Source organism: Drosophila tropicalis, unplaced genomic scaffold, assembly GCF_018151085.1.
Source record: "Drosophila tropicalis isolate 14030-0801.00 unplaced genomic scaffold, ASM1815108v1 contig_23, whole genome shotgun sequence".
NCBI classification, from domain to species: domain Eukaryota; kingdom Metazoa; phylum Arthropoda; class Insecta; order Diptera; family Drosophilidae; genus Drosophila; species Drosophila tropicalis.
In genome coordinates, this window is record NW_027172679.1 from 92,921 (window position 1) to 101,588 (window position 8,668).

At 44.5% G+C, this 8,668-nt stretch overlaps 1 long non-coding RNA gene across 1 annotated transcript; it reads right to left on the reverse strand.

The window, feature by feature from the left end:
* Positions 1-652: 652 nt before the first annotated feature.
* LOC137572160 (uncharacterized) lies at positions 653-1,356 on the reverse strand. The gene is made up of 3 exons (XR_011031545.1): positions 1,251-1,356; positions 858-1,176; positions 653-792 (listed from the first exon to the last, which is right to left on the reverse strand). It is a non-coding gene; the product is annotated as an uncharacterized lncRNA (long non-coding RNA).
* Between the last annotated feature and the right edge of the window lie 7,312 nt (positions 1,357-8,668).

An 8,668-nucleotide genomic window follows, 5' to 3' on the forward strand; every position in this document is an offset into this window, starting at 1 on the left:
CGGAACCCATTGGGATTGGTAGAAGGAACCAATAGGAAAAAGGCCATGTCTAACCGAGTCAAGCGTGTGAGAGAGCGGTACAGACAACGAAGAACAAAACGCCAAGAGGTTTGTTCGGCCTTAGAAGCAGTGTCAAGGCAAAAGAAGAATCGGGCATTCGCTACGGTAAAGATGCAAAAGTTTCACGTAGAAGGTCTGCTAGACACGGGAGCTTCAGTGAGTTTCCTGGGCGACGGATGTGAAGGTCTGGTGAATAAACTGGAATTAAAAAGAAAAACATATTACTCGAAAATTCAAACGGCAGGAGGAGTGAATCATGCTATAACGGGAAAGGTGGATGTGCATATGACGTATCGAGGTAGAACACAAGAAATGACGCTGTACCTGTGCCCGTCACTGCGTCAAAGGTTATACTTAGGCCTAGATTTCTGGCGCAAATTCGAGCTCGCACCTGATCTCTTGGGAGTAGAGGAGTTGTCCATCGAGGATGAGGAGTTTAATTCCAAAAAGAGCCGGTGGAACCACATGTCCTCAACGAGACGCAACAAGAGGTCCTGGCAGAAGTCTGTGACCAGTTTCAGGCATATGAGAAATGTGGACTCGGACGTACCACATTAGAAGAGCACACGATCCAACTGGTGCTGGATACAGTGCCAGTGAAAGAGAGATTCTATCCAGTATCACCACCAAAGCAGAAGTTGTTGTTCCAAGAGGTCGACGAAATGCTCAAATTGGGAGTGATCGAACTGAGCGAAAGCCCGTGGAACAATAGGGTAACATTGGTGCAGAAACCTGGGAAAAATAGACTTTGCTTAGATGCACGGAAATTGAATAAAGTAACAATCAAAGATGCTTACCCGTTGCAAAATATTGAGTCCATTCTGAGCCGGGTCGAGGATACGATCTTCATTAGTAGTGTTGACCTAAGGCACGCGTTCTGGCAGGTAGAGTTGGAGGTGGAAAGTCGGAAATACACGGCATTTACCATCCCGGGGCGCCCGCTGTATCAGTTCCGCAGAATGCCTTTCGGGCTTTGCAATGCGGCGCAGCGCTTATGCCGACTCATGGATAAGGTCATTCCCCAAGGCTTGAGAAGCCACGTATTCGTATATCTGGATGATCTTCTGATTATATCCCGCACATTTGAAGAGCACATGGAGCATCTGAAGGCAGTAGCTGAATGTTTGAAGAAGGCCAATCTAACTATCGGATTAAAAAAATCAAAATTTTGCTTCAGATTCCTTAAATACCTGGGATTTGTGATCGGAGATGGAAAATTAAAGACGGATCCCGATAAAGTGAAAGCGATCACGGAAATTCCATTGCCAAACACGGTGAGACAGCTCCGTAGCTTTCTAGGGACGGCCGGCTGATATCGTCGATTCGTCCAAGGCTTTGCAGAAAAAGCAGCACCGTTGACCGATTGCCTGAAATCGAAAGGAAAATTCAAGTTAACAAAGGAGGCTACCGAGTCATTTAATTTACTTAAACAAGCCCTAATCAACGCTCCAGTATTAGTACATCCTGATTTTAGCCGCAGATTCTTCATTCAGTGTGATGCGAGCCATGTAGGATTGGGAGCTGCCCTGTTCCAGCAGGATGACGAAGGAAACGAGAGGCCTATCTCATTCTTTTCACAGAAGCTACGAGGAGCCCAGTTAAATTATACGGTAACGGAGAAGGAATGTTTAGCAGCAGTCAAGGCGATAGAGAGATTCCGTCCATATGTAGAGCTTATGCCGTTTACCGTCATCACAGATCATTCGAGTCTCCAGTGGTTGATGACGCTGAAAGATTTAAATGGGAGATTAGCTCGCTGGTCATTGGCATTGCAGTCATACGATTTCGTGATAGAGCATAAGAAAGGAAAGGACAACGTGGTGGCAGATATGTTGTCGCGGACCGCGGTAATCGAGGAATTGAATTTTTTTGATTTTGAGACTACCGAATTTGAAAGCGAGGAGTACCGGCAACGATACAAGTGCGTGCTGTCCAATCCAGATAAATTACCGGACCTACATGCAGAAGACGGATTGGTGCTGAAGAGGATGCGGATTACCGATAATGAAATCGGGGATGTGGCGTGGAAATTGTGGATACCAGAGGCATTGACCCATACACTCATACAGCAAGCGCATGATAGCGAAGAGGCGATGCACGGTGGAGTCGCACGAACGCTCGGCAGGCTTAAACAGTTTTACTATTGGCCACGAATGGCCGTGCAAGTCAAAAATTACATTGCTGCATGTGATACGTGTAAGGAGGCGAAACATACCACGCAGACGACCAGACCAACTATGGGAGCAGAGGTGTGCACGTCGCGGCCGATACAGAAGCTGTATCTGGACTTCCTAGGCAAATATCCACGATCCCGGAAAGGCAATGCCTATATTCTAATAGTGTTGGATCACTTTACTAAGTTTGTGTGGCTCAAAACCATGCCAAAAGCGACGTCCGCAGCGACAATAAAGTTCTTGAGGGAGGAACTCTTTAACACGTTTGGAGTACCGGAGATAGTACACACCGACAACTGGGAACAGTTTACCTCCAAGGAGTTCGAGGAAATGGTGTCCCGTTTCGGGATCACACATACGCGGACAGCAGCCTATTCACCCTAGGCAAACGCATCGGAGCGGGTGAATCAGTCTATTTTGGCGGCGATAAGAACACATGTTGGCGAGGATCACACGCATTGGGATGTAAAGATACCAGAGATACAAGCGGCACTGAGAAGCGCGGTGCACTCAACGATTGGAACATCTCCGTATTATGCGATGTTTGGCCAACACATGTTTGGCAACGGGGGCGACTACCGATTGGCTCGGAAGCTGGATGCTGATGCGGCAGTGGAAATTAAGCAACTGCCCAGAGAAGACCAATTGCAAATCCTCCAGGAAAAGATCGTGGCCAGGGCCCATCAAGCCTTTGAAAATTCGAAAAAAAGGTATAATTTAAAAGCTAGAGAGATACAATACCGACCAGGACAGGAGGTGTGGAAGCGCAACTTCGTTCTCAGCGACTTCAGGCGAAATATAAATGCAAAATTCTGCAAAAGGTATTCTCGATGCAGGATAATGAAACCAGTGGGCAAAAACATGTATGAATTAGAGAACTTACATGGCATCCGATTGGGAGTTTTCCACGCCAAGGACTTGAAGCAGTAGATGCAGATGCCTGTAGTTTTCCCGGCTAACTAATGATTGTGGCGGAAAAATATGATCGGCTGACTGAGAGAAGGTACCTCAGGGTGTGGGCGAGGGCCTGCGTTGGGCGAGAATGATCCTCAGAACCTAGACAAGGCCCACTTTTCACTCCTGTTTCCTGGTAAGACCGAAAACCGAAGTGTGCTGTTATGGGCCAAATAATTGATATACAACAATACAGCTGTTATCGATGGTGCTGGCTCGTTAGCTAGAAAATTAGCTGGGAATTTGGCGGGAAAAAACCAAGGGAACCGAGCTAGTTCTGGGAGTGGTTCCGGTTCCGGGAACAAAATTTGAATTTTTAGGAATCTAAGAGAGTGGAGGAGTTGAGTCTTTTTTGGGAAAAAAGAGGAAGAGGACGAGAAAAAAAGGGAGTCAAGTTCTAGAAGGCACGTGGAGTTGTTAAGTTGGAGAAAAAAAAAAAAACTGAAAAGTGCGTGTGCCTAGAAGGAGCATCTTACCCATCCTTGAAGACCAAGAATTGCATGCGAGACGCAGGACGGACACACACAGGAGCCTTCGGACAGCCAATTCGACGGGATCCAATCGCCCACCCAGATCCGGGTGCTCCAGGTTTTTTTTTTCCATTTAACCTCAACATTAGGCTGTTAGAATAAGTAATTGTATTTTGTTTATTTATATTATTTATTTAATTTATATTTGTATTCGTCCCAGTGGTACCCTGGTTAGGCTCAGTTATTATTGTAAAAAAAAAAGTGAAATTGTTTAATATAATATATGTGTGATAAAAAAAGGAGAAATGTCTGAGTAGAGTCTTGTCTATGTGGGGGTGAGATGACGACGGGCTAGTCCACAGAACATGGGGGCTGCCAGGGAGTACGGGGCCCAAGGTAGGGTGGGTAGATCCTAATTAATATACCAGCTAATTAATAATTCCATAATCCATCTTCCCGTCCGAGTGTAACGTTTTTTGTATAATTTTTTTGTTACCCGATTAATCCATCCATCGAGGTCGAATCCATTCCTGAGCCATGCGAGTTAGCCGGTGATCGATGATGGATTGCAGAAGAAAAATAATCGGATCTTAACACATCTATAAAGTCTTCCTTCGTTCCCGGGCCTGATAATATACCTAGTTGCATCCTTAAAATGTGTTCGATTTCCCTATCTAAGCCTTTAGCTCGGTTATTCTTTATATCGAGTGAGACTTGTAGCTTTCCTGATATTTGGAAGGAGTCTTTTATTATTCCGCTTTTTAAAAAGGGTAGCAAATCGGATGTTTCTAACTACCGTGGCATTGCCAAACTTTCGGCAATACCTAAACTGTTTGAGAAAATTTTTACGTCTTCCCTTCAACATCTATCCAGATCCACTATTTCTCCTTGTCAGCATGGCTTCATGAAAGGTCGTTCGTCGCTTACCAACCTTTTAGAATTGACTACCCTTTTACACCATGGCTTCCGTAAAAAGTGTCAAACTGATGTTATTTATACTGACTTCAGTAAGGCTTTTGATACGGTTTATCATTCTTTGCTTCTCGCGAAACTTAGCATCATGGGTTTTTCACCAAAATTATTGGGTTGGTTAAAGTCGTATCTTATTGGCAGAACCCAAAAGGTGTCTTTTCGTTCCTTGATATCTAAAACTGTTCGAGTTACGTCAGGTGTACCCCAAGGCAGTCATCTGGGCCCACTATTATTTACATTGTTTATAAATGATTTGCCTTTGGCCTTGGCTCATTCACGCGTGCTCATGTTTGCGGATGACGTCAAGATTTGTTATTCCTATAATGATCCTTCTTTCCAACAGTACTTGCAATCAGATCTCGATGCGTTCTGTGATTGGTGCCACGTTAATAAATTACACCTTAATGCCTCTAAGTGTTCTTTTATGACTTTCAGTCGTTTGTCTCCGCTCCTAGCTCATTACTCTATTAAGTCTGTTCTGTTAGATTGTGTTCCATCATTCAAAGACTTAGGCGTTATGTTTGACCCTAAACTTCTATTTAATGTTCATATTTCTTCAATTGTCAACAGAGCAAGCAGCCTTCTCGGCTTCATTAAAGGTTGGGCCAAAGAATTTGATGATCCCTATGTAACAAAGGTTTTATACACTTCGTTAGTTCGCCCTACTCTAGAATATTGCTCGCCAGTGTGGAACCCGCAATATGATGTTCACCAGCGTAGTATTGAATCGGTACAGAAGCAATTCCTTAAGTTTGCGCTACGCGGTCTAAATTGGGACTTGGGTCTTCGCCTACCTTTTTATTCTGACAGACTTCTTTTTATTAATCTTCCTTAACTTTATAACCGTAGGCTTGTTTTTGGCATTCTCTTTCTCCATAAACTAGTCAACGGCGAAGTCATTTCTACCAATTTACTAGATACGCTGTATTTTTGTGTTCCCTCACGTCGGACCAGAAACTTTTTTCCTATTCACCTTAGTAGATGTCTGACTAACTACTCTCTTCACGAACCTCTTCGTGTTCTTTGCCAATCTTTTAACAACCTTTCTCACCTTATCTCTCCTCATCTTTCTGTCACTTCTCTTCGCGCTATACTTTTTAATCATCTACAGCGAAACCAATGAAAATATTCTGGACTTGGATTGGCTGCAACTCATCCCTGGCCACATTGGCTGTGAATCGGGGCATAGCTGGCACCTTGTGCAAATAAAACACCTCCACCGGGTCGGGGATATTTAGTTGTGTATAAAGCTAAGCTACCTTCTTCATTTAATTACTATCTGTCTTTAGCTTAAGCTTTTTCGTCGACTGCTGTGTTAGTTGACGTAAATAAAATAAATAAAAAAAATGAAGCAAGTAAGTCGACTCGTCGACTTGGGTATACCATACACCTGGTGAAACAAATATTTCAAATTTCGAAGACCAAATGTATGTCTATTAAATTGTTTTTACATGTCTTATACTATGTGCTATCTCGCTCACTCTACAAACACACGAGCACTCTAGCGCCGCTACTAGCCAACGTCCAATTCTGGCCTTGTGGACCGCGTAGTAAAATACGTTCATACGCATATTTTACATGTTTCTAGTCCGATTTCAATAAAATTTGGTAGTTTGGTAGAAATAGATAAGATAAATTAGTCTGCCAAATTTAAATGCGATAGTCAAAAAACTACAGGAGGAAATCTAAATTATGGAGGCGGAAGTGGGCGTGACAAAATGTGAAAATATATAAATTCTCCGCGCATACTATGCCAGTATACATACTAAATTTGGTGACTTTAGCTTTGTTAGTTTTTGACAAAATCAGTTTTGTTTAATTTACGGGGGCGGAAGTGGGCGTGGCAAAATGTTTAAATAGCCAATATCTGCGCGTCTATTAAGCTAGTCTACATACTAAATTTGATGTCGGTAGCTATCATAGTTTTTAAGGAAATCACTTTTATGTAAATTCAGGGGGGGAAGTGGGCGTGGCAAAAAGTTTAAACAATTAGTTTCTGCGCGCTAACTAACCGAGCATATAAACCAAATTTGATGTCTCTAGCTATTATACTTTTTAAGAAAAACAGTTTTGTGTGATTCCTGGGGGCGTAAGGGGGCGTGGCAAAAAGTTTGAACAGTTAATTTCTGCGCACTAACTAATCGGGTATACAAACTAAATTTGATGTCTCTAGCTGTCATACTTTTTAAGAAAAACAGTTTTATGTGATTCCTGGGGGCGTAAGGGGGCGTGGCCGAAATTCCAATTAACTCTGAACATGTGCATACTACACGAGTATACATACCAAATTTGGTGGCTCTAGCTCTTATAGTCTCCGAGATCTGCGTGTTCATACAGACGGACGGACGGACGGACAGACGGACATGGCTAGATCGACTCGGCTGTTGATCCTGATCAAGAATATATATACTTTATAGGGTCGGAGAAGCTTCCTTCTGCCTGTTACATACATTTTGGCGACTTTAATATACCATTTCACCCTATGGGTGTATGGTATAAAAATAAGAGTAGTGGTATTTCATTGGCGATATCAAACACAAGGAATAATATCTCCCTCTTATTCTACACCTCTTATGTCTCCTTACACTGCCAAATTAGAGTCAAGATCTTTCCCCGCTAATTATTCCAAGCCCGTTCCCTTGGCTGTGGCTTCGCTAGATAGTAGATAGGGACATGAAGTCGAGTTTATTTAACGTGACGTGTACCCATCGATAGGGTTTACAACCACGGTACTCTAATATGCCACATTTGTGACATATAGTACAGCGGGTCAAAATAATGCGTCAACCAAACGCCCTTCAAAAATACTGCTATTGCAACATCTCATCAGTGCCTGTTGAATGCCATGCTGTCGGACATGACATTCCCCCTGGGTAAGGAGCGAGGCCTATCTTAAACCTCTGCTGGTCTACGGGTACAGCACCCGGTTGTGTAACGCAACACCACGCTGAGTCCAATGGGGTTTATCTACCAGATTGCGTTTTGTACTCAGTTCAGTGGTCCACCACTTCACCTTTCCAGCGGCTCGCGACGTTCTGCGAACTAACACCCTGTCGCACGTAGACTGTACGGCAAGGCGTAGTGCAGACACCGGGGAGTCCAACGGCGACATTCTGATGTGCTCCAACGGAAGGCGCTCCCGAATTTCCTCTACCAGTACGTAGTCCAACAAACGCCAGTTAGCATTTCTGAGCTTCCAGGACGGCACAGGAGCAAGTGTGCTCTCAACTGTGTCTGGGGAAGGCGTCACCACAACGGTGATAATGTTGTGATCGCTCATCTCCCACTCGTCCACGCTCCAGTCATACGCGGCCCACGTAGACGCTGCTTCGGTTACAATTGTTACGTCAATATCGCTTTGTCCACGGCGATTATCGAACGTGTACACCTCGCTGAATCTGTTGACAACTCCGGCTCGGCTAGCGAGAATCCAATCCTCTAGCTGCTCACCCCATCTGTAGTTCATCGCTTGCCACGTATGGCTATCGTAGCGTTTACTGAACCACATCGGAGATATAGCATTCGAATCTAGGCAGAGGATGAGCGGAGTACTACTCGCCAGTAGCAGTATGGTATCCATGTACTGAAAGACGCTTGTCAATTTAGCATGCGCATGGCAGTACAGTGAGATCTTACTATCCAGTGGAACCTACAACTGAACCACTCGATATAAAACCTGTCGTTACCTTCCAGTAGGGCCGCAATCGAGTCGTTTACCTGCGCAGTCCAGGGCTTCGACACTATGTGTACTGCCTTCTTGAAGGACTCTACCGTCATCTTATTGAAGTTGCCTTCATAAAGCTGCTTCATGAAGCCCTCCGGGGTATGCTTCATGTGCACGCCTATCACCCTGAGCGAAGGCTTTGCCGCTTTATTTTGCCGTGCGTTAAGGCCAACTTCTGCGAACTTCTTGTTCGCTACCACCCGCCTTGGCTCGCCTACCGACGGCGTGCGGATCACAGCGCCTCCGCTCCTAAGCACGCGTTCCTCATGTCCACACACTCCAAGCGTCGGTGCGACCTCCTTCATCACCCGCTC